Below are 27,171 nucleotides of genomic sequence, written 5' to 3'. Positions count from 1 at the left end.
TTACAGTCAACAACGACAACTTCTATTTATATAACACCTTTAACATCATAAATCATCCCAGTCAACTTCACAGGAACATTATAAAACAAAGTGAGGCACCCAGACACAAAAGGAGATATCAGGACAGGTGACCAAAAATTTGGTCAAAGAGGTAAGTTTTAAAGAGAGTTATAAATAAGGTATGTGAGGTGGAGACGGGGAGGTTTAGGGAGGGAATTCAGTCCTTGGGTCCGAAGGAACTTAAAACCATGGCGGAGTAATTAGAATCGGGGGTGTGCAAGAGTCCAGGATCAGAGCTGTGCAGATATCTCAGGGGTTTGTGGGGCTGGAGAAGATGACAGAGACAGGGAGAGATGAGGCCATGGAGGGGTTTGAAAACGGGTGGGAATAGACTGGGAGCGAATGCAAGTCTCGGACACAGGGGTGATAGGGGGAAGGGACTGGCTGTTAATTAAGACATGGGTAGCAGACTTTCGGATGGCTTTACTTTTACAGAGGTAGAATGTGGGAGAGCAGCCAGGTGTGAAATGGAATTGTCGAATCGGGGGGTTACGATGGCATGACCGAGGTTTCAGCCCCAGGCGCACAGACACAGGAGAGAGGCCGGATAATGTAACATAGGTGGAAACAGGAAGTCTTAGTGATAGCACAGACATGAGTCCAAAGATGTGCAGGTGAGGTGGATTGGCCATGCTAAATTGCCTTAATGTCCAAAAAGATTAGGTGGGGTTACGGGCATCGGGTGGAGATGTCAGCTTAGGTAGGATTCTCTTTCCAAGGGCCGGTGCAGACTCGATGGACTGAATGGCCTCCTTCTGCACTGTAAAGTCTATGATTCTACGAGGTCAGAAGCTCATATTGGGATCAAATGTGAAACGAAGTTTACAGAGACTGGCGAAGTCTCAGACTGTTGCCCGGGAGAGGGAGAGGGTCGGTATGTCAGGAATGAAGGTTGGAGCAGGAAACGAACAGTGGATTCAGTCTTCCCCATATATGATTGAAGTTATTTAGTCAGCAGGAAGAGAACCAGAATGGACCCTGAGTCTGATATCCGGTGTAAATTAGTTCGAGGGGGAGAGGCAGAACGAAGAAAACCCTGGAAGATTTGGAGAAACGACCTTCGTGATTGCTCATCTAATCTCCACACAGTCAGTTCTGGACACAAGGTTAACATCTGTTATTCTGTCTGCTCAGTCAGGGTGATTCAGATTAATATCTGTCACAAGTCATGAATGAAGTGACTTATAAAGCATATTCTTACCTCTAATTATAACTTTGGTAAAAGGATGCAGAAATAATGATCTAATACTTTATTTGGATTTCAGCCCCAGGTAGGAGGGAGTGTGTGGGATGGGGATTTACAGCTTTGGGGACAGAAGAGAGAGAAAAATGTTCTCCAGAAACTGGAATTATCTGTTCTGAATTTCTATCCCGTACTGATAGTGTGCCCTTTGAAAATGCCTTTTCCAGGGCATTAGGAGAGGATTTTCAGACAGGAAATACAAACCAAATATCACATTAAGATCTGACTGTGTCACTCAGTTGATCAGGACCTGAATATCCTCAGACGATGAATGTGGAATGAAAAATGTTTGTGGGAAAATATTTCAAACATCAGTGTCACTGGAAAAGCACCGAGACCCACACAACACACACCCGGGTGAGAGTGTTCCAGTGAACTGACTGTGGAAGGAGCTTTAACCAGTTGCAGCCTGAAAAAATACCACACCATTCACTAAGGGGAGAAACATACACGTGTTCTGTGTGAGGACGAAGCTTCACTTGATTGTCTAAAGAGGAAATGCACAAAGACACTGACTCCATGGAGATACCGTGGAAAGGTGGAGATTGTGGAAGTTGGATGTTCAACAGTTTAGTGAGAATCGGGTCAAAGGAGCAAAGGGTAAGTCTCACAGACAAGATGAGCTCTGAAGGAGCATGATGGGAGAGACCAGGAAAAGAGGGGAAAGATGAATTTGGACAAGAAAGGACTTTCGATGCAGTTTTACTGAGTGGTTTCGTGGAAGAGGAGCAGCAGAATCAGCTGATCGGTTTGTTTCAAATGGGTGGGGTTTTCCAGCCCTTCCTGCTGGCTGGATCTTCCAGTCCCACAGGTCTCTCGGTCTGCTGTTCCGGTTCATTGGTTGTCTCATTGGGTTCGCTGTAGGTCTCTTGGGGTCTGTGGAAGAACTTCTGGAGCTTCATTCGTCTGACGAATTCCCTGGAACGGAGAAACTAGGATATCATTTTCACAGCCTTGAACACGTCATCGAAGAAGACGAACATCTTGCCAAAGGCATCCCCACACCCCCACTACTTGCCTTCAAACAACCGGGCAACCTCAGACCATTGTTTGCAGCAAACTACCCAGCCTTCAGAACAGCGACCATGACACCACACAACCCTGCCATGGCAACCTCTACAAGATGTGCCAGATCGACATGGATACCATCATTACACGTGAGATCACCACCCACCAGGTACCCAGTATACTCGTGCGACTCGGCCAATGTTTTCTACCTCATATGCCGCAGGAAAGGATGTCCCGAGGCGTGGTACATTGGCGAGACCATGCGACAATGGATGAACTGACATTGCGCGGCAATCGCTTGGCAGGAATGTTCCCTTCCAGTCAGGGAACACTTCCGTCAGTTAAGGGCATTCAGCCTCTGATCTTCGGGAAAACGTTCTCCAAGGCGGCCTTCAGGATGCGCGACAACGTAGAATCGCCGAGCAGAAACTGATAGCCACGTTTCGCACACGAGTACGGCCTCAACTGGGATCTTGGATTCATGTTGCATTACATTCACCCCCCATCATCTGGCCTGGGCTTGCGAAATCCTACAAACTGGCTTGGCTTGAGACTATTCACACCTCTTTAACCTGTGATTATCCCTCTCTCCACCGTCTGGACCTTGAAAGACTTAATTACCTGCAAAGACTCGCATTCAAAGAACTATATCGCATCATTGAATTTTTCTATATATGTGTTTGTGGAATCCACCTCTTCATTAACCTGAGGAAGGAGCTGCACTCCGAAAGCTAGCGATTCGAAACAAACCTGTTGGACTTCAACTTGGTGTTATAAGACTTCTTACTGTGCCCACCCCAGTCCAATGCCGTCATCTCCACATCATAAATCGGAAGTATTTAATGCTTCTGCCAGTTTTGAACAAGGCACCTTTCGCACGTTAGGTGAATGTGATAACCGCTACACCACAGAAGCAGCTGGCAGCACAGTACCCAATGGCCCTGTGCAACATTCAACTGCAGTCTTGCTGCAGCTTTCAATGGTTCGGCTGGGAGGCCAGGTCACTTATTACATGAAGACAGCGGTTCCTTTAAAACAGATGTCTCAACTTGTAAGACTATGAGATTTAGAACTTATATTGAACTTTAGCATTTGTTCAGCAAATATCCAACGGAACAATGCTCTCTGGTCAATCATTAATGCACCACAGGGCAGCACAGTGGTTAGCACTGCTGTCTCACGGCGCCGAGGTCCCAGGTTCGATCACGGCTCTAGGTCATTGTCCTGTGGAGTTTGCACATTCTCCCCGTGTTTGCATGGGTTTTGCCCCCACAACCCAAAGATGTGCAGGGTAGGTGGATTGGACACGCTAAATTGCCCCTTAACTGGGAAAAAGTGAATTGGGTACTCTAAATTTTTTATTTTTTAAATCATTAATGCATCATTCTTATCTTCCAACAGAAAATTTCCACCAATTTTACTCAATATGTTTCAGTATTCAATATATTTATTTATTTATTATAGATGACTTTGTTTTGAATTCAATAGCTCTCGAATCTTCACTCTTAATAACTCTGAAATATACACCATTGAATTGCAAACACGACTGACCAAGAAAAGAAAGCTTTTCACTGGGTAATACAAATCCCATGAATCTTTGTTCAGTTTGACCACTGTCAGCATTTGAACAAAGTCAAATATAGTTAAATGGAAGAGAATTGAGAATTATGTGTTGCTTATATTTGACCCCTCTGTGTTTTGGTGTGAAACATTCTGCAGCCTATATACCGTTCATGTATAAGAAAGGAGGGGTGACAGCAAATCCACACTGAGCCTGGATTTCCTCATCTCCCTGAGTGGCTTTTCCTGTTTCCCTGTCATGAAGGCCGAATTTTTCAAAAAGGTGGTTCAGTTAAATCTCTGCCATTTCCTCGAATTCAGTTACAGTATTGTTTGTGTCTGTCTATATGAGCATACATTACCATTAGATATGTTTCAGATGCTGACTAAAATGTTAATCTGCGTCTACAAAGCCATTAAATTCTTTTGTGAACTGAGCAAACTGCCAAGATCCGCTCTTTGTTTTTTCATGTCTGGACTTATCTGTCTGGACTGTAGAACAATACTTTTCACTGTACCTCATTAATAAATCAAATCCAATCAAAGAGACATTTTCTTACTCATCTTCAAATTGAAAAGAGTCTTCTTAAAACTTATTTATTCATGGGAGGTGGGGGTCACTGGCTGGACCAGCATTTACTGGCATTCCAATTGTACTTGAACTGCGTGTCTTGTGAGGCTATTTCAGAGGGCACGTTCAAGTCAATCACAACATTGCTGTGGATCTGGAGTCACGTGTAGGCCAGGACACGTACGGGGAGCAGATTTCCTAAAGGAATTTGTGACCCAGACAGGTTTTTCCAACAATCATGAGACGTTTAATTTGAGACTTTTATTCAATTTCAATATCTTTCATAGGCAGATTCAATCCCAGATCCCCAGAGCATTAACTTGGGTCTCCGGATTACTAGCCCAGTAACAATACCATTACACCACTGCCTAGCCCACATAGTCTTGGCAGAATATGATGTTTTGTAACTTCCCAAAGTTATAAAGGAATTGATTTTTTCAAACAAATTCTGATAGTTCTGCAGTTTCTGGAAACATTTTGGTTGATCTTGTTTATTTTTTAAAATAAAGATCGAGTCTTTGCAATATAACCTAATATACCAAGTCACTAATGATAATCAATGTTCGCTACTGAATAATCATTAATTTATTTATTGTTTTTTCCTATGAAATCAATACATAGTTAATCTCGGAAAGGGACAGAAGGTGAAATGGCTGCAGGAAGCCACATGTTTGAGGTATAAAAGGGCTTCCTTGACCTTGTTACTAATGACAGTGAATACACGATGAAAAAAACAATTTTTAAACGAAATGTGATTACACATGTGTACTTACAGCTTCCTACATTACAACAGTGAATATGTTTCAAAAGTACTCCATTGGCTTTAAAACAGTTTAGGAGGTCCAGTGGTCATGAGAGGTTTTATAGAAAAGTACATTTGTACTAATTGTCTTCAAACTAGGATACATTACACTCAGTGTCCTCACCAAAATCATTGATAAAGATTGAGTCATAATTTTGTGTAATAACCACGTCATTGATACCATTTTGCGTACTCTGTGAATCTCCAGATACACCATATCCACAATTATTTGTTCTAAAACACATCAAGTGTGGAATGCACGGTCTATAAATGGTGCTAGAATTTCAGTGGACTGTAACATCCAAAAAGGAATTTGGTGCATTCTGAAAAAAACAATAGTTGAACTGTGGGATGAAATGGGTCGTGGTGCAATACTAGCATGGAACAAATGGGCCAAATAGACTCCTCTGTGCTCCAGGAGCCTTGTGTACATGGAAAGCGAGTGGTAATGACCTGAAAGCTACTGCCTATGAGGGTAGGAGATGCAGAGATGACGGCTTTCAATAGGAAATTGGACAGGCACTGAGAGAAATAAACCACAGGGATTTATTGATAGAATAGGCAATGGACAGACTGGCTTGCTCCATAGAGCCGACACCGTCTCAAAGGGCTGAATGGCCTCATTCCCCACCCTCCAGATGCTGTGATCTCAGGAGAGAAATTCAGCTGCTCCAGTCACTCCAAGTAACTGGAGTCCCTCAACTCTGGTGCCATTCTCATTAATGTCCTTTACACCCTCTCTAAGAACTTCACATCTTTCCCAAAGTATGGGGCCCATATATAGGGTTTCATTGCAGAGGGATAGAATTGAAAAGCAGAGGAATTGTTCAACTGGGGTCAGACTACACTGGGAGCACTGTCAACATTGATGATCTCCATTTAGAAAAAGGAAACAGAGGCGCTGGATAAGGTGCAACAAAGATTCATAATATACAGAACTGAGAGCATTTAACACTCAGGAAAGGCTGGGGCTGCTTTTTTCTGGAAAAGAGAAGACTGGTGGGTGACCTGATGGAATCTTCAAGATTATGAAGGGATTCAATAATCCAATAGGGATTTCAGTAGAAACCTCTTTATCGAGCGAGTGGTGAGAATGTGAAACTCGCTACCACAGCGAGTGGTTGAGGTGAACAGCATGAATACATTGAACGTAAAGCTAGATACATGCATGAGGGAGAAAGGAATAGAAGGAGATGCTCATGGGGGGGGGGGGGGAGATATAGAGGGGTGGGTGGAGGATCATGTGGAGCATAAATACTGACACAGACCATGGCTAACCTCAGCCGGTATGGGAATTTAACCTGTGCTGGTGGTGTCACTCAGCACGAACCAGCCATCCAGCCAACTGAGCTAACCGATCCCCATGTAAATCTGTAATAATTCCTTAAATATTAGTGATTGCCTGTCTCCCACCATACTATTTTATGTACTTTTCCAGTGCACCTCAGACAACTTGCCCCTCATACCCTAATAGTTTTCTTCTGTGAGAAGCACCAAGATAAATTAAACAAAAGAACCATGTAACAACATAGCCCAATTTCATGGCAATGTCGCATGATGTTTGGAGTTTCCAAACAGAAATGGTAATGAAACATCTTCTAACCTCCAAACACCCTTTCACTCTTTGATCCTTGTGAAATGTGAAACCAGATATTCGCAAGAAGACTCAGAAAGATTCAGCCCACTGGAGACGAAGACATGGGACCGGCCAGTCCAGCAGAAAGAAACCCTCTGACCATCCCCATTGGCCAACAGAATGAACAAAATGCAGTCCTTGATGTAATTGAGAACAGAAACAATAACAGCAGAATCCAGTCCCTATAATCAGTTGTGAACTTGTTGGTGTCTCAGGAACTGCGATAAATTAATAAAATCCCTTCACACATTGAGAGCAGGTGATGGCCTCTCCCCAATATTAACTCCCTGGTGTGACTGCAGACGGCATAACCGAGTTAATCGAGCAAATAGACATAAACGGGTGTAATATAATCGGGATTATTCAGACATGGCTGCAGGATGACCAGGGATGGGAACTGAATATATTCAGTGTTTAGGAAGGACAGACAAAAAGGAAAAGGCAGTGAAGTGGCAGTGCTGGTTAAAGAGGAAATTAATCCCACCCTGGAGAATGGACATGGGACTAATGGCGGATGAGGGGGTGTGTCTAAGGGTGAGGGGATGTATTGAAAAGTACTTGGAACTCAATGACAATGGGGAGGTCCAGGTGGGAGTGGTCTGGGAGGCGTTGAAGGCGGTGGTTAGGGGGGAGCTGATATCAATAAGGGCACATAAAGGGAAGCAGGAGAGTAAGGAACGGGAGCGGTTGCTGCAAGAACTTTTGAGGGTGGACAGACAATATGCGGAAGCACCGGAGGAGGGATTTACAGGGAAAGGCAAAGGCTGCATGTGGAATTTGACTTGCTGACTACAAGCACTGCGGAGGCACAATGGAGGAAGGCACAGGGTGTACAGTATGAATATGGGGAGAAGGCGATTGCTGGCACACCAATTGAGGAAAAGGGGGGCAGCGAGGGAAATAGGGGGAGTGAGGGACGAGGAAGGAGAGATGGAGCGGGGAGCGGAGAGAGTGAATGAAGTGTTCAAGACATTTTATAAAAAATTATATGAAGCTCAACCCCCGGATGGGAGGGAGAGAATGATGGACTTTTTGGATCGGCTGGAAATTCCCAAGGTGAAAGAGCAGGAAAGGGTGGGACTGGGAGCACAGATCGAGGTAGAAGAAGTGGTGAAAGGAATTAGGAGCATGCAGACGGGAAAGGCCCCGGGACCGGACGGATTCCCAGTCGAATTCTATAGAAAATATTTGGACTTGCTCGCCCCGGTACTGACGAGGACCTTTAATGAGGCAAAGGAAAGGGGACAACTGCCCCCGACTATGTCTGAAGCAACGATATCGCTTCTCTTAAAGAAGGAAAAGGACCCGCATACAGACCAATTTCCCTCCTAAATGTGGATGCCAAGGTCCTGGCCAAGGTAATGGCAATGAGAATAGAGGAATGTGTCCCGGGGGTGGTTCACGAGGACCAAACTGGGTTTGTGAAGGGGAGACAGCTGAACACGAATATACGGAGGCTGTTAGGGGTAATGATGATGGCCCCACCAGAGGGTGAAACAGAGATAGTAGTGGCGATGGATGCCGAGAAAGCATTTGATAGAGTGGAATGGGATTATTTGTGGGAGGTGTTGAGGAGATTTGGTTTTGGAGAGGGGTATGTTAGATGGGTGCAGCTACTGTATAGGGCCCCAGTGGCGAGTGTGGTCACGAATGGACGGGGATCGGCATATTTTCGGCTCCATAGAGGGACAAGGCAGGGATGCCCTCTGTCCCCATTACTGTTTGCACTGGCGATTGAGCCCCTGGCGATAGCGCTGAGGGGTTCCAAGAAGTGGAGGGGAGTACTTAGGGGAGGAGAAGAACACCGGGTATCTTTGTATGCGGACGATTTGCTACTATATGTGGCGGATCCGGCGGAGGGGATGCCAGAAATAATGCGGATACTTGGGGAGTTTGGGGATTTTTCAGGGTATAAATTGAACATGGGGAAGAGTGAGCTGTTTGTGGTGCATCCAGGGGAGCAGAGTAGAGAAATAGAGGACCTACCGTTGAGGAAGGTAACAAGAGACTTTCGTTACCTGGGGATCCAGATAGCTAAGAATTGGGGCACATTGCACAGGTTAAATTTAACGCGGTTGGTGGAACAGATGGAGGAAGATTTCAAGAGATGGGATATGGTAGCCCTGTCAATGGCAGGGAGGGTGCAGGCGGTTAAGATGGTGGTCCTCCCGAGATTCCTCTTTGTGTTTCAGTGCCTCCCGGTGGTGATCACGAAGGCTTTTTTTAAAAGGATTGAAAAGAGCATCATGGGTTTTGTTTGGGCCGGGAAGACCCCGAGAGTGAGGAAGGGATTCTTACAGCGTAGTAGGGATAGGGGGGGGCTGGCACTACCGAGCCTAAGTGAGTACTATTGGGCCGCTAATATTTCAATGGTGAGTAAGTGGATGGGAGAGATGAGGGAGCGGCGTGGAAGAGATTAGAGAGGGCGTCCTGTAGGGGGACTAGCCTGCAGGCTATGGTGACAGCCCCATTGCCGTTCTCACCGAGGAACTACACCACAAGCCCGGTGGTGGTAGCTACACTGAAGATTTGGGGACAGTGGAGACGGCACAGGGGAAAGACTGGAGCCTTGGGGGGGGTCCCCGATAAGAAACAACCACAGGTTTGCCCCGGGGGGAATGGATGGGGGATATGGAATGTGGCAAAGAGCAGGAATAACGCAACTGAAAGATCTATTTGTGGATGGGAAGTTGGCGAGTCTGGGAGCGCTGACCGAAAAATATGGGTTGCCCCAAGGGAATGCATTCAGGTATATGCAACTGAGGGCTTTTGCGAGGCAACAGGTGAGGGAATTTCCGCAGCTCCCGACACAAGAGGTGCAGGACAGAGTGATCTCAAAGACATGGGTGGGGGATGGTAAGGTGTCAGATATATATAGGGAAATGAGGGACGAAGGGGAGACTATGGTAGATGAACTAAAAGGGAAATGGGAAGAAGAGCTGGGGGAAGAGATCGAGGAGGGGCTGTGGGCGGATGCCCTAAGTAGGGTAAACTCGTCGTCCTCGTGTGCCAGGCTAAGCCTGATTCAGTTTAAGGTATTACACAGGGCGCATATGACTGGAGCGCGGCTCAGTAAATTTTTTGGGGTGGAGGATAGGTGTGCGAGGTGCTCGAGAAGCCCAGCGAATCATACCCATATGTTTTGGGCATGCCCGGCACTACGGGGGTTTTGGATGGAGGTGACAAAGGTGCTTTCAAAAGTAGTGGGGGTCCGGGTCGAACCAAGCTGGGGGTTGGCTATATTTGGGGTTGCACAAGAGCCGGGAGTGCAGGAGGCGAGAGAGGCCGATGTTTTGGCCTTTGCGTCCCTAGTAGCCCGGCGCAGGATATTGCTAATGTGGAAAGAAGCCAAGCCCCCGGGGGTGGAGACCTGGATAAATGACATGGCGGGGTTTATAAAGCTAGAGCGGATTAAGTTCGTCCTAAGGGGGTCGGCTCAAGGGTTCACCAGGCGGTGGCAACCGTTCGTCGAATACCTTGCGGATAGATAGATGGAAGGGGAAAAAGAAGGCAGCAGCAGCAGCCCAGGATTTGGGGGGGGGGGGGGGGGTGGGCGGGGGGGGGTGTAACTTGTGACAAGGCAGTTGCCAATTAGGGCTAGTTTTCATTTTTGTTATTTAATATTTATTCATTTTTTGTTTATATAAAATAGGTCATTGTTATTTGTGCTGTTATAATATTGTGTAAAGGATGCACAATGTACTGTGTTGGTTGACCAAAAATTTTCAATAAAATATTTATTAAAAAAAAAAGAGGAAATTAATGCAATAGTGAGGAAGGGTATTAGCTCCGACAATGTGGAATCTGTATGGGTCGAACTGAGAAACAGCAAGGGACAAAAAAAATAATGGACATCGTACAGGGGCAGCACGGTAGCACAAGTGATTAGCACTGTGGCTTCACAGCGCCAGGGTCCCAGGTTCGATTCCCCGCTGGGTCACTGTCTGTGCGGAGTTTGCACGTTCTCCCCGTGTCCGCGTGGGTTTCCTCCGGGTGCTCCGGTTTCCTCCCACAGTCCAAAGACGTGCAGGTTAGGTGGATTGGCCATGCTAAATTACCCGTAGTGTCCATAAGGGTTGGGAGGGGTTATTGGGTTGCGGGGATAAGGTGGAAGTGAGGGATTAATGTGGGTCGGTGCAGACTCGATGGGCCGAATGGCCTCCTTCTGCACTGTATGTTCTATGTAATCTATGTAATCTATAGCCCCCAAACTGCAGTGGTGATGTTGGGATTGGCACAAACAGGAAATTAGGCTGATTGTAAAAGTTTCTATAGGTATGTGAAGAGAAAATGATTGATGAAAATAAATGCATCTTCCTTACATTCAGAAACAGGGGAATGTATAATAGGGGACAAAGAAACTGCTGGGCAAATAAATACATAATTTGGTTCTGTCTTCACAAATGAGGGCACAAATCAGATACCAGAAATGTTGGGGACGCAGGATTTAGTGAGAGGGAGGAACTGAAGGAGATCAATATTAGTAGAGAAATGGTGTTGGGGAAATTGATGGGATTGAAGGCTGATAAATCCCCAGGGCCTGATAATCTGCATTCACAAGTAGTTAAGGAAGTGGCTCCAGAAATAGTGGATGCATTGGTGGTCATCTTCCAGGATTCTATAGACTCTGGAACAGTTCCTGCAGATTGGAGGGTGGAGTATGTAATTCCACTATTTAAAAAGGGATCTAGAGAGAAAACAGGGAATTTTAGACCAGTAAGCCTGACATCGGCAGTGGGGAAATATCAAGAATTCATTATCAAAGATTTTATAGCAAAGCACTTACAAATCAGTGGCAGGATCGGACAGAGTCAGCATGGATTTATGAAGGGAAATAATGCTTGACAAATCTACTGGAATTCTTTGAGGGTGTAACTGGTAGAGTTAACGAGGGAGAGCCAATGGATGTGGTATATTTGGACTTTCAGATGACTTTTGACCAAAGTCCCGCACAATATATTAGTGTGTAAAATTGAAGCACAGGGGATTAGCGGTAGTATATTGAGATGGATAGAAAACTGTTTGTCAGGTAGGAAACAAAGAGGAATTAATGCTCTATTTCAAATTGGCAGGCAGTGACTAGTGGGGCACCGCAGGGATCCCTGCTGGGACCCCAGTATTCACAAGATATATTGATGATTTAAAAAAAAAAAAATTTCAGTACCCAATTCCTATTTTCCAATTAAGGGGCAATTTAGTGTGGCCAATTGACCTATCCTGCACATCTCTGGGTTGCGAGGGTGAGACCCCTGGAGACAGGGGGAGAACTTGGCTCCACACAGACAGTGACCCGGGGCAGGATTGAACCCTGGTCCTCAGCACCGCGAGGCAGCTGTGCTAACCACTGTGTCACCCTATATATTAATGATTTAGATGAGGGAACAAAATGCAATATCTCCAAATTTGCAGATGACACAAAGCTAGGTGGAGGGTGAGCTGCGAGGAGGATGCAGAGATCCTTCAGTGTGATTTGGTCAAGTTGAGTGAGTGGGCAAATGAATGGCAGATGCAATATAATTTGTAGAAATGCGAGGTTATCCACTTTGTGATCAAAAGCGAGAAGGCAGGCTATTATCTGAACGGCCATAGATTAGGAGAGGGGTCTATGCAATGAGACCTGGGTATCCTCGGATACCAGCCATTGAAGGTAAGCATGCAGCTACAGCAGGCGGTAAAGAAAGTAAATGGTATGCTAGCGGATTTGAGTACAGGAGCAGGGTTATCTTGCTGCAATTGTACTCATTATACTCAAAGAATTATTCTAAGATAGGATCTATGCACATTTGGAAATGAATGGTCTTATTAGTGACAGACAGCATGGTTTTGTACGAGAGACGTCATGTCTCACTAATTTGATTGAATTATTTGAAGAGGTGACAAAAATGATTGATGAGGGAAGGCCTGTGTATGTAGTCTACATGGACTTCAGTAAAGCATTTGATAAGGTCCCTCATGGCAGGCTGGTGCAAAAGATTAGATCACATGGGGTCAGGGGTGAACTAGCTGGATGGATCCAGAACTCGTTTCCCCACAGTAGACAGAGGATAGCAGTGGAAGGGTGTTTTTCCAAATGGAGGTCTGTAACTAGTGGATTCCTCAGGGATCAGTTCAGGGACCTCTGCTCTTTGTAATATATATAAATGACTTGGAAGAAAACGTAGCGGGTCTGATTAGCAGGTTTGCGGGTGATACTAAGATTGCAGGAGTTGCGGACAGTGGTGAAGATTGTCAGAGAATACAACAGGATATAGATAGGCTGCAAAATTGGGCAGAGAAATGGCAGATGGAATTTAACCCGGACAAATGCGAGGTGATGCATTTTGGTAGATCCAGTGCAGGTGGGAGATATAAAATAAATGGCAGAACAATCAGAAGCATAGACAAGCGGAGAGATCTGGGCGTGCAGGTCCACAGATACTTAAAAGTGGCAGCACAGGTGGAAATGAAAATGAAATGAAAATCGCTTATTGTCACGAGTAGGCTTCAATGAAGTTACTGTGGAAAGCCCCTAGTCGCCACATTCCGGCGCCTGTTCGGGGAGGCTGGTACGGGAATTGAACCATGCTGCTGGCCTGCCTTGGTCTGCTTTAAAAGCCAGCGATTTAGCCCAGTGAGCTAAACCAGCCCCTTATGGTGGTGGTGAAGAAAGCAGATAGCATGCTTGCCTTCATAGGACGGGGGTATCGAGTATAAAAGCTCGAACATTGTGTTACAATTACATAGAATTGGTTTAGCACAGGGCTAAAGAGCTGGCTTTTAAAGCAGACCAAGGCAGGCCAGCAGCACGATTCAATTCCCGTACCAGCCTCCCCGAACAGGTGCCGGAATGTGGCGACTAGGGCCTTTTCACAGTAACTTTATTTGAAGCCTACTTGTGACAATAAGCGATTTTCATTTCATTTCACATGGAATGTTGGTTAGGCCACATTTGGAATACTGTGTCCAATTCTGGTCACCGCACTACCAGAAGGACGTGGAGGCTTTGGAGAGAGTACAGAAAAGGTTTACCAGGATGTTGCCTGGTATGGAGGGTATTAGCTATGAGGAGAGATTGAATAAACGGGATTGTGTTCCCCAGAGAGACGGAGGTTGAGGGGCGACCTGATAGAAGTTTATAAAATTATTAGGGGTATAGATATGGTGAACAGTTGGAGGCTTTTTTCCAGGGCGGAAATGACAATTACAAGGGGACACAAGTTCAAGGTGAGGGGGGAAAAGGTTCAGTGGAGATGTGCGGGGGAAGGTTTTTACAAGTTAGCGACTTTTAAGACTTATCTGGATAGCCATATGAACAGACGGGTTCTAGAAGGATACAGGCGGTTGGTCTAGATAGGACACGTGATCACCGCAGGTTTGGAGGGCCGAAGGGCCTGTTCCTGTGCTGTATTGTTCTTTGTTCCATACAGGGCCTTGGTGAGGCCGTACTTGGAATATTGTGTGCAATTTTGGTCTCCTTATCTGAGGAAGGATGTTCTTGCTCTAGAGGGAGTGCAGCGAAGGTTTACCAGACTGATTCCTGGGATGGTGGGACTGTGGACTGACGTATGAGAGATTGAATCTGTTCGGATTGTATTTGCTGGAGTTCAGAGAACGGGGGATCTCATAGAAACCTATAATATTCTAACAGGACTTGATAGGGTAGATGTAGGAAAGATTTTCCCGAAGGCGGGAGTATACAGAACCAGTGGTCGCAGTCTGAGGATACGAGGTAGACCATTTAGGACAGAGGTGAGGAGAAATTTCTTCAACCAGAGAGGGGTGAGCCTGTGGAATTTGTTACTGGAGGAAATAGTTGAGGTCAATACATTGTATGTTTTCAAGAAGCAGTTAGATATAGCATTGAGGGCGAAGGGGATCAAAGAATATGGAGGGGGAAACGGGATTCGGCTATGGAGTTGGATGATAAACTATGATCAAAATGAATGGCGGAGCAGGTGCAAAGGGTCAAATTATCTCTTCCTGCACCTATTTTTTATGTTTCTATGTAATCCCTTCCCACACTAAGAGCAGGTGAATGGTCTCTCCCCAGTGTGAACTCGCTGGTGTGTCTGCAGACTGGATAACTGTGTGAATCCATTCCCACAGAGAGAGCAGGTAAATGGCTTCTCCCCAGTGTGAACTCGCTGATGTCTCTGCAGGATGGATGTATCAATAAATCCCTTCCCACACTGAGAGCAGGTGAAAGGCCTCTCCCCAGTGTGAATTCGCTGGTGTGTCTGCAGGCTGGATAAATCACTGAATCTCTCCTCACACCGAGAGCACGTGAATGACGTCTCCCCAATGTGAACTCGCTGATGGCTCCGCAGACTGGCTAACCAAGTGAATCCCTTCCCACACTGAGAGCAGGTGAATGGCTTTTCCCCAGTGTGAAGTCGCTGGTGTGTCTGCAGGATGGATAACGAAGTAAATCCCTTCCCACACTGAGAGCAGGTGAATGGCTTTTCCCCAGTGTGAAGTCGCTGGTGTGTCTGCAGGATGGATAACGAAGTGAATCCCTTCCCACACTGAGAGCAGGTGAACGGCCTCTCCCCAGTGTGAATTCGCTGGTGTGTCTGCAGGATGGATAACGAAGTGAATCCCTTACCACAGATGGAGCAGGTGAATGGCCTCTCCCCAGTGTGAACTCGCTGGTGTGTCTGCAGACTGGATAACTGTGTGAATCCATTCCCACAGAGAGAGCAGGTGAACGGCTTCTCCTCAGTGTGAACTCGCTGATGTCTCTGCAGGATGGATGAATCAATAAATCCCTTCCCACACTTAGAGCAGGTGAATGGCCTCTCCCCAGTGTGCCTGCGTCGATGAATCTCTAGCCTCGATGGGAATCTGAATCCCTTCCCACAGTCCCCACATTTCCACGGTTTCTCCATGTTTTGGGTCTCCTCGTGTCTCTCCAGATTGGACAATCAGCGGAACTTTGTCTACACACAGAACATGTGCTCTGTCTCTCCTCACTGTGAATGGTGTGATGTTTTTTCAGGCTGTGTAACTGGTTGACGCTCTTTCCATAGTCAGTTCACTGGAACACTCTCACTCGGGTGTGTGTTGTGTGGGTCTCGGTGCTTTTCCAGACACGCTCACATTTAAAATCTTTTGAAGCCGACAGATTGGACAAACATTTCTCCTTCTCCCCGATGATATTCAGAGCCCAATGATATTCAGATCAGAAGGAATCGAGTGAGTTTGTCACATCGAGACGTGATGTTTGAGATTTCTGTCTGTAATTCCTCCTCTTCCAATATCCTTTCAAAACAATTTACAAAAGTCATCATTGTTAATACAGGATAGAAATTCAGAACAGACGGTTCTAGTTCCTTTGGGACATTATTTCCTCTCTCGTTCTCCAAAAGCTGTAAATCTCCGTCCCACACAATCTCCCTCCATTCTCACTCTGCTGTATCTAATATTCACCCTCCCAATTCTCCTGAAGGTGCTCATTCATCTTGATTGACAGATCCAAGCTCAGCTCACTGCTTCTTGACCAGGACACAGCTGTTAGAACAGGAGCAAGAATAGGCCATTCGGCCCATCGAGTTTGCTCAACCATTCAATGAGATCCTTGGCCGATCTACCTCAGCACCATTTTCCCACACGGTTCCCATATCCCTCAATCTCTTCAATATCTAGAAACCTATCAATATTTGTCTTGAACATACCTGATAACTGAGGCTCCACATTCCTCTGGGGGTAGAGAATGCCAAAGCTTCACCACATCTTCAAGTGAAGAGATCCCTCCTCATTTCAGCTTTCTCTCTATTTTCCTACCTGTTCCCCATAACCCTCAACTCCATTGTCAAAACATTTCTGTCAAACTTTATTTATTTAAAAAATTTTTTTTTTTTTAGAGCAGCCAATTATTTTTCTTTGAATGAAGGGGCAATTTAGCGTGGCCAATCCACCTAACCAGCACATCTTTGGGTTGTGGGGGCGAAACCCCCACAGACATGGGGAGAATGTGCAAACTCCACACAGGGCCAGGATTCGAACCCGGGTCCTCAGCGCCGCAGTCCCAGTGCTAGCCACTGCTCCACATGCTGCCCTCATATCTGTCAAACTTGTGCTTCAATATATTCAAGGACCCCCAGATACAACTGGTCCCTGTGGAAGAGAAATCCAAAGACTAACAACCCTCTGAGGGAAGAGATGACTGGAAATCTATAACGGAGCTGCAGTCTTATATTACAAGACGAGAAATAATTATACATTTACTTTATTACAGAACGGTAAATAATATATCTAATCTGTACCATGTAACAACACTAGACATATCTCTGTCCATTATTAATTTAATTGCCCTGAAATGTCTGCCATCTCCTGGGGAATCCACCCGTTTAATTGTGAACATTAGGAAAGAGACAATCCTTTTTTGAAATAAATTTAGAGTAACCAATTATTTTTTTCCAATTAAGGGGCAATTTAGCGTGGCCAATCCATCTACCCTGCACATCTTTGGGTGTTGGGGGTGAGACCCATACAGACACGGGGAGAATGTGCAAACTCCATACGGACAGTGGCCCAGGGCCAGGATCAAACCCGGGTCCTCGGCTAACCACTGAACCACTGTACCTGCCCTTATAGTGATGACTTTTGTGAACGCCTTTTACAGGATACTACAAGGGAAGGATTTACAGATGGAAACTCAAATTAAACTTCACATCAAGATTTTACAGAGTCACTCCATTCATCAGGACCTGAATATCATTGGCCCGTGAATGTGGAAGAAGAAATGTTTGTCTGTGGGAAAAGATTTTCAAGATCAGTGTGACTAAAAAAAACCAGATTCACACGTGACTCGAGTGAGAGTGTTCCAGTGAACTGACTGTGGAAAGAGCTTTAACCAGTTACACAGTCTGAAAATATATCTCACCATTCAGAGTGGGGAGAGACCGTATACGTGCTCTCTGTTGGGACAAGACTTCAACTGATCGTCAAACGTGGAAAGCGACAAGGACACCAGCAGCATGCTGAAACCATGGAAATATGGGAAGGGATTCAGGTCCCCATGTGAGCTGGAGACTGATCACCATAGTCATACCGGTGGCAGACCATTCACCTGTTCTGAATGTGGATAGGGATTCACTCAGTTATTCCAGTGAGGATTTATCCTCGAGGTGGGCAATATCATCGTTCTTTTTCTTTTTGTTCTGAGAGGGGTTGCCCCGCCAGAAGCTGGTGAATGAGAGTGAGATGGGGGCTGCAGTTGTTGAACCAGTTTTGGCTGGTCTTGTCTGGGTCGGAGCTTGGGGGCGGGGGGGGGGGGGTTGGTTTCAATTTATGTATCTGGGTGGGGCGTTGGCAGGAAATGGGGGTGGGAGAGAGGGGTTAGCTTGCTGGTGATGACTATAGAACTGTTTTTGTTTTACTCTCAGGGCGTGTGTGGCGGCCATCTTGTGTGGGCCGTTGGCCTGAACTTTTTCAAGATTTACTCAGCTTCAGGGAATTAGTTACACCAAAGATTGGAGATAAATGGGTAACTGTAAGAGGGACTGGGAAAAAACAGTCAGTGCAGGGATCCCCTGCGGTCGTTCCCCTGAGAAACAAGTATACTGCTTTGGATACTTGTGGGGGGGGGGACTTACCAGGGGTAAGCCATGGGGTACGGGCCTCTGGCACGGAGTCTGTCCCTGTTGCTCAGAAGGGAAGGGGGGAGAGGAGCAGAGCATTAGTAATTGGGGACTCGATAGTCAGGGGCACAGATAGGAGATTTTGTGGGAGCGTGAGAGACTCACGTTTGGTATGTTGCCTCCCAGGTGCAAGGGTACGTGATGTCTCGGATCATGTTTTCCGGGTCCTTAAGGGGGAGGGGGAGCAGCCCCAAGTCGTGTCCACATTGGCACTAACGACATAGGTAGGAAAGGGGATAAGGATGTCAGGCAGGCTTTCAGGGAGCTAGGATGGAAGCTCAGAACTAGAACTAGAGTTGTTATCTCTGGGTTGTTGCCCGTGCCACGTGATAGTGAGATGAGGAATAGGGAGAGAGAGCAATTAAACACGTGGCTACAGGGATGGTGCAGGCGGGAGGGAGTCAGATTTCTGGATAACTGGGGCTCTTTCTGGGGAAGGTGGGACCTCTACAGACAGGATGGTCTACATCTGAACCTGCGGGCACAAATATCCTGGGGGGGAGATTTGTTAGTGCTCTTTGGGGGGGTTTAAACTAATGCAGCAGGGGCATGGGAACCTGGATTGTAGTTTTAGGGTAAGGGAGAATGAGAGTATAGAGGTCAGGAGCTCAGATTTGACGTCGCAGGAGGGGGCCAGTGTTCAGGTAGGTGGTTTGAAGTGTGTCTACTTCAATGCCAGGACTATACAAAATAAGGTAGGGGAACTGGCAGCATGGGTTGGTACCTGGGACTTCGATGTTGTGGCCATTTCGGAGACATGGATAGAGCAGGGACAGGAATGGATGTTGCAGGTTCCGGGGTTTAGGTGTTTTAGTAAGCTCAGAGAAGCAGGCAAAAGAGGGGGAGGTGTGGCGCTGCTAGTCAAGAGCAGTATTACGGTGGCGGAGAGGATGCTAGATGGGGACTCATCTTCCGAGGTAGTATGGGCTGAGGTTAGAAACATGAAAGGAGAGGTCACACTGTTGGGAGTCTTCTATAGGCCTCCAAATAGTTCTAGGGATGTAGAGGAAAGGATGGCGAGGATGATCCTGGATAAGAGCGAAAGTAACAGGGTAGTTATTATGGGAGACTTTAACTTTCCAAATATTGAGTGGAAAAGATATAGTTCGAGTACATTAGATGGGTCGTTTTTTGTGCAGTGTATGCAGGAGGGTTTCCTGACACAGTTTCTTGACAGGCCAACAAGAGGCGAGGCCACATTGGATTTGGTTTTGGGTAATGAACCAGGCCAGGTGTTGGATTTGGAGGTAGGTGAGCACTTTGGGGACAGTGACCACAATTCGGTGACGTTTACGTTAAGGATGGAAAGGGATATGTATACACCACAGGGCAAGAGTTATAGCTGGGGGAAGGGAAATTATGATGCCATTAGACGTGACTTGGGGGGGATAAGGTGGAGAAGTAGGCTGCAAGTGTTGGACACACTGGATAAGTGGAGCTTGTTCAAGGATCAGCTACTGCGTGTTCTTGATAAGTATGTACCGGTCAGGCAGGGAGGAAGGTGCCGAGCGAGGGAACCATGGTTTACCAAAGAAGTGGAATCTCTTGTTAAGAGGAAGAAGGAGGCCTCTGTGAAGATGAGGTGTGAAGTTTCAGTTGGGGCGATGGATAGTTACAAGGTAGCGAGGAAGGATCTAAAGAGAGAGCTAAGACGAGCAAGGAGGGGACATGAGAAGTATTTGGCAGGAAGGATCAAGGAAAACCCAAAAGCTTTCTATAGGTATGTCAGGAATAAGCGAATGACTAGGGAAAGAGTAGGACCAGTCAAGGACAGGGATGGGAAGTTGTGTGTAGAATCTGAAGAGATAGGCGAGATACTAAATGAATATTTTTCGTCAGTATTCACTCAGGAAAAAGATAATGTTGTGGAGGAGAATGCTGAGCTCCAGGTAAATAGATTAGATGGCATTGAGGTACGTAGGGAAGAGGTGTTGGCAATTCTGGACAGGCTGAAAATAGATAAGTCCCCGGGACCTTATGGGATTTATCCTAGGATTCTCTGGGAGGCCAGGGAAGAGATTGCTGGACCATTGGCTTTGATTTTTATGTCATCATTGGCTACAGGAATAGTGCCAGAGGACTGGAGGATAGCAAATGTGGTCCCTTTGTTCAAAAAGGGGAGCAGAGACAACCCCGGCAACTATAGACCGGTGAGCCTCACGTCTGTAGTGGGTAAAGTCTTGGAGGGGATTATAAGAGACAAGATTTATAATCATCTAGATAGGAATAATATGATCAGGGATAGTGAGCATGGCTTTGTGAAGGGTCGGTCATGTCTCACAAACCATATCGAGTTCTTTGAGAAGGTGACTGAACAGGTAGATGAGGGTAGAGCAGTTGATGTGGTGTATATGGATTTCAGCAAAGCGTTTGATAAGGTTCCCCACGGTAGGCTATTGCAGAAAATACGGAGGCTGGGGATTGAGGGTGATTTAGAGATGTGGATCAGAAATTGGCTAGCTGAAAGAAGACAGAGGGTGGTGGTTGATGGGAAATGTTCAGAATGGAGTTCAGTCACAAGTGGAGTACCACAAGGATCTGTTCTGGGGCCGTTGCTGTTTGTCATTTTTATCAATGACCTAGAGGAAGGCGCAGAAGGGTGGGTGAGTAAATTTGCAGACGATACTAAAGTCGGTGGTGTTGTCGATAGTGTGGAAGGAAGTAGCAGGTTACAGAGGGATATAGATAAGCTGCAGAGCTGGGCTGAGAGGTGGCAAATGGAGTTTAATGTAGAGAAGTGTGAGGTGATTCACTTTGGAAGGAATAACAGGAATGTGGAATATTTGGCTAATGGAAAAGTTCTTGAAAGTGTGGATGAGCAGAGGGATCTAGGTGTCCATGTACATAGACCCCTGAAAGTTGCCACCCAGGTTGATAGGGTGGTGAAGAAGGCCTATGGAGTGTTGGCCTTTATTGGTAGAGGGATTGAGTTCCGGAGTCAGGAGGTCATGTTGCAGCTGTACAGAACTCTGGTACTGCCGCATTTGGAGTATTGCGTACAGTTCTGGTCACCGCATTATAGGAAGGACGTGGAGGCTTTGGAGCGGGTGCAGAGGAGATTTACCAGGATGTTGCCTGGTATGGAGGGAAAATCTTATGAGGAAAGGCTGATGGACTCGAGGTTGTTTTCGTTGGAGAGAAGAAGGTTAAGAGGAGACTTAATAAAGGCATACAAAATGATAAGGGGGTTGGATAGGGTGGACAGTGAGAGCCTTCTCCCGCGGATGGAAATGGCTGGCACGAGGGGACATAACTTTAAACTGAGGGGTAATAGATATAGGACAGAGGTAGGTTCTTTACGCAAAGAGTAGTGAGGCCGTGGAATGCCCTACCTGCTACAGTAGTGAACTCGCCAACATTGAGGGCATTTAAAAGTTTATTGGATAAACATATGGATGATAATGGTATAGTGTAGGTTAGATGGCTTTTGTTTCGGTGCAACATCGTGGGCCGAAGGGCCTGTACTGCGCTGTATTGTTCTATGCTCTACTCGATCGTCCCTCACGATGGAAATGGCTGACTCCATGATGGGGAAGTGGGGGTGGGAGACCCTGGATTCGGCTGGTCATCTAGAATGTTAGGGGATTGGGTGGTTCAGTGAAGAGGTCGAGTGTTTTTGCTCATTGAGAGAATCCAAATGCTGGTGTGGTGTTCTTGCAGGAGACTCACTTGCCGGTTAGAGATCAGACCAGGGTGGCACAGTGGCGCAGTGGTTAGCACTGCTCCCTCATGGCGCTGAGGTCCCAGGTTCGATCCTGGCCCCGCGTCATTGGCTGTGTGGAGTTTGCTCATTCTCCCCATGTCTGCATGGGCTTCGCCCCACAACCCAAAGCTGTGCAGGTTAGGTGTATTGGCCACGTGAAATTGCCCCTTAATTGGAAAAAAAAAAATTGGGTACTCTAAATATATAGAAGAAAAAAATAGAGATCAGACCATATGGCAGCGGGGTGAGCCAAGAGTTTCACTCAGGCTTTGACGAAGGGCTCGAGCTGCTGCAATTCTAATCAATAAACAGATTCCTCTTTCGGTCACTGGGCTTGTTGCGGACCCGAATGGGAGATACATGGTGGTCAGTGGGTCGTTGGCAGGTACATTGGTGGTGAATGTCTATGGCCCTAACTGGGACGATGGGCAGCACGGCAGCCCAGTGGTTAGCACTGTTGCTTCACAGCACCAGGGACCCAGGTTCAATTCCCGGCTTGGGTCACTGTCTGTGCGGAGTCTGCACGTTCTCCCCGTGTCTGCGTGGGTTTCCTCCGGGTGTTCCGGTTTCCTCCCACAGTTCCAAAAGATGTGCTGTTAGGTCATTTGAACATTCTGAATTCTCCCTCAGTGTACCTGAACAGGCGCTGGAATAGGTGACTAGGGGATTTTCACAGTAACTTCTCTGCAGTGTTAACAATAAAGAATGTGGCAATAATAAAGATTATTATTATGCAGCATTTGTGAAAAAATTGTTGGGATCCATCCCAGACCTGGACACAGATCAATTGGTTCTTGGAGGGGACTTCAATTGTGTTCTGGATCCTAAATGAACTGGTCCAAGCCCATTCAACCTCGACAATATCACAGAAAAAGAAAATGAAACCAGACAGACCATCCGACATCGACCCAGGCACCAGAAACGACAATGCAAACCCGGCAAAAGATTTTTTTAAACTGTTCTCATTGTAAAAGGATGACGGGACACAGATTTAAGGTTGTGAACAAGATCTACAGGGGAGATCGGAGGTAGTCATTTTATACAATCTGGAACTCAATGCTGACACACAAAGGTTGATAATCTCCAGGTCCTGATAATTCGAACGGTGGTGTCAGAATTTGATGTGAGGATTGGTTGTGAGTTTCCTGTCTGCGAATCCCTTTCTAAGCCCCTGTGAAAGAAGTTTACAAAGGCACCATTGTCAGTCCAGAAATTTAATTCAGGAAAGATAAATATTTCGCCTGGTTTGAATTTGCTGTGTGTAAATCCTCCCCTACTAATCCCCTGTAAAATGAGTTTCCAAAATTAATCACCGTCAGTCCAGGAAAGAAATCCACTACATTCTCCCCTCCTGCTCCCTGATCCAGGATGCACACTCACCCCCTTGTCATCAGCACTCCCCTGATTTGAAGGTGATGTTGACACCGGATTGCGAGTTTCTGCCCTGCATCTTCATGTGACTGAACAGAGCCACTGAGCTTTGGACACATGGGGCAGGATGTCCAATGAGACAGTGAAATCTGGAGACCAGGATTGGCTTCCTTTTCTTTTAATCTCTGCCACCACTTTGCATCATCAATAAGACATTGAGACTCAAAGACTAATCCAGTTTAATGGACAAGTTGTCTCCATTCTGAACAATGGGGAACAAGCTCCTCCCACTCATTGAAACATCGCCCCGACAAAGATGACAAACGCGCATGCGCCCTGATGCACATCCAATAAAGATGGCGGCCGTTAACCTCAGCCAAAAGGAGTTGCAGTTCTGCTCGGTACAAACTGGGTCCCGGAACTTTTTTTCCGCGGTTTGCGGCTGACAACAGCTTTACACAACGTTTCCGCCCACCCTCTCCATCTCTCGCTCCTTCCATATTGTTAAACTTCTCTTACCAATTTACAATCTGAAAAATACTTCCTTCTCCTTCGCCATTACCCACACTGCGCATGCTTCAATCACAGCGGACCCCGCCCCTCATTCACTCCGATTGGTTGGAGGACCAGCCGCCCTCACTCGGTCCTCCACTACCGCCTCCTCTTCCTATTGGTCGAGACCTGCCGTCAATCACCTGGACATTGTGACGGTGACAGACGGTGAGAACAGCCACAGGCTGACTCGCTGATTGTTTCTGTCTCTGACTCCTCCGCCTCCCCAATCCCCTCTTCTGCTGCCCCACCCTCTGTCCTCCCTCCCCTCTGAGGTGGGAATGGGACCACCTGGGACTGCAGGCCCTGCCCTCTGTCTGAGGTGGGAGTGGGACCACCTGGGACTGCAGGCCCTGTCCTCTGACCCCCCCCCCCACTCTGTCTGAGGTGGGAGTGGGGCCACCTGGGGCTGTTGTGAAGACCAAGGGCTTTGTTTTGGGTCCCACAGGGCTGAAGAGTGTCGTCCGCCCAACTATTCACCACCTGTGGTGGGTGTGGGGCAGCGTGGGACATTGTTTTAGGCCCCTCCAGGGCTGAAGAACGCTGTCCCGTTCTGCTGTTGCCCTGCAGCACCTTTCCTCGTGGCATCTGCTGTTGTGGTGCCACGTCCATTCCCCCCTTTCCCTACTACCCTGGTCACAGATACACCGCTGAGCTGTACCAGGGGTGGCCAGGGGCATCCTCCACTCTGCCGGGGCAGGGCGGCCAAAAACCTATGCGGGGGCGGCCCCCTCGCCTTTCCACCTACTAATGAGGCAGCTTGGGGTCAAATGTTATGCCCACTCCAGCATGCCCATCGAGGCGTGCAGTCATGCGATGGCCGGGGGCTTCGGCGACTCGACCATTGTAGCCGCCTCTAGGATGTACGGCAAGGGCATGATTTTCCTGAGGGCCGAGCAGGCGATCCACCATGTCTTGGAAAGGGGGCTCACGGTGGGCGGGAGACACGTGGCGGTGGATCCACTGGAGGCCATCGCTGAACGTGTGGTTCTTTGAAACGTCCCACCCTACCTCCCCACCGAGCTTCTCCTCCCCCATCTCAACCTACTGGGGGAGGTCAGGTCCGGGGTGGAGCCGCTGACACTCGGCCTGCGGGACCTCTCCCTCCACCATGTATACCACTTCCGGCGTCAGGTTTTTGTCTGCCTGACCCGGGAGGAGGTCACAGAGGGAGGTTTTGTGGTCTCCCACCAAGGGGAGGACCATAAAGTGTTCTGGTCTGTGGCTGGCATGCGGTGCCATGCCTGCAGAGGGCTGGGGCATATTCGCTGGAACTGCCCCACCCTAATGGCCACCACCAACACCACCTCCAGGGCGGCTGCGGCTGGCACTGTCCCCATCTCCTCTACCACCTCTTCGTCTTCCCAACAGCCGACCCCTGACAACACCGGAGGAGCCTCCGCTAGACCAGAAGCGTCCTAAAAAGGCCAAAGAGTCCATCTTTGCGCGGCAGAGGAAGCCTGGCCGGTGAACTGGCAGGAGTTGGAGACCGAGGTCACCGCTCGCATGGGACGCTGGACAGGACTGCTCCGAGTGCTGTCCCACAGGGGTCGAGTTCTCGTCATAAACCAGCTGGTTGCCTCCATATTGTGGTACCGGCTGGTCACTTTGACTCCTCCCCCTGACTTTGTCACACGCATCCAGAGAATTCTGATTCGGTTCTTCTGGGACAGTGGATTGCACTGGGTCGCTGCGGAGGTGTTGCATCTCCCGATTGCGGAGGGCAGTTTGGCGCTGGTGTGCCTTCGCACCCAGGGAGCGACTTTCCGCCTTCAGAGTCTGCAGCGTTACCTGTACGTTGAGCCTCCTCCACGATGGTGTGCCCTGGCGACGTATTTCTTCTGCCAGGTGTATGGCCTGAACTATGATGTGCAGCTCCTGTTCGTTGACCAGCAGGGTTTTCAGAGTTCTTTGTTGGCACTGCCCAACTTGTACCAGGACCTTCTCAAAGTCACGCGCCGCTGCTCTCCCCCGTCAGGAGTAGTGGCTGTCGTAAGGAAGCCGCTGCTCAGGAATCCTCACCTCCGCCAATATCCATTCCAGTGGCTGGCAGAGTGGAGGGCTGTGGATGCCAGGGTGACCAGGATCGGGGACGTGCGGGGTGGTGGAGGAGTGAGCTGGAGAACGCCTTACGAGCTGGCAGAGCGCGGAGCAGTGTCCCTCCAGCGCGTGGCCCAAGCGACCCGAGGCCTCAAATAAGTTGTGCTCAACCCCGTGGGCACACTTGGACTCGAGACGGCGCAGTTGTGCAGTGGCATCCCCTCTGGGCAGATGCCAGCTTGGACAGAATTGCACATTTGTCCCAAGCACCGGAACCCCCCTCCACCAGGCGCTGGTGCCCCACTACCCCAGCCGCCTTGCGAAAATACCCTCCTTTCCGCACCGCACGGAGGGGTTTCCTGTATGGCCTGTAATTGCACACTTTCCACCTCCTTGCCCTCGCCCGCCGTCCGTACACGCCTTGGCGTGCCTTGTTGTCATCCGGCGGTGGAGGTCCCTCTACAGACGCGTCCTCTCCATAAAACTGGGGTGGAGGGTGTTGCACAGAGCAGTGCCGTTCAACCGGAGTATATCCTGCATCCACCACTTAGTCTGGTGTGATACACGGTGTGAAAACTAAGTAAAGTTAGGCCACCACACGGCCTCCCCAGAGACCTCACACTTTTGCGGCCTGTGGACCGTGTATGTTGTCTGTCCTCGGCTGCACTCCCTTTTTCCTTTCCTGGCAATGTTGTTGTTGGAATTTTGTTTGCACTTCAGCCGCATGCTCCTGATCTACGGACATCCGGTGCGGAGGGGGGCGGGGAAGACGGAGGACCTTCTTATGAACCTGCTCCTTGGCCTGGCCAAACTTGCCATTAATAGGTCCAAACAGCGGGCGACCAAGGGGGTCATCCGACCTGTCTGACCCTCTTCCGCAGCCTTGTTCGCAGCCGGGTGTCCCTGGAGCATGTGGTGTCCACGGGCACACTCGAGGCCTACCCTGCTCCGTGGCCGCCGCAGGGGTTGACTGCCTTATAGACCCTGATTTCCGCACTTTGATT

The 27,171-nt window shown here is 47.9% G+C and overlaps 1 long non-coding RNA gene across 1 annotated transcript; it reads right to left on the bottom strand.

Annotated features, from left to right (window-relative positions):
- Positions 1–24,143, bottom strand: LOC140421584 (uncharacterized). Its single transcript, XR_011946920.1, has 3 exons — positions 24,095–24,143; positions 15,465–16,120; positions 1–2,221 (listed from the first exon to the last, which is right to left on the bottom strand). It is a non-coding gene; the product is annotated as an uncharacterized lncRNA (long non-coding RNA).
- Between the last annotated feature and the right edge of the window lie 3,028 nt (positions 24,144–27,171).

Source organism: Scyliorhinus torazame, chromosome 5 (genome assembly GCF_047496885.1).
Source record: "Scyliorhinus torazame isolate Kashiwa2021f chromosome 5, sScyTor2.1, whole genome shotgun sequence".
NCBI lineage: Eukaryota > Metazoa > Chordata > Chondrichthyes > Carcharhiniformes > Scyliorhinidae > Scyliorhinus > Scyliorhinus torazame.
Note: the sequence above shows the minus strand (reverse complement) of the source record. Positions and strands in the feature narration are given on the sequence as shown.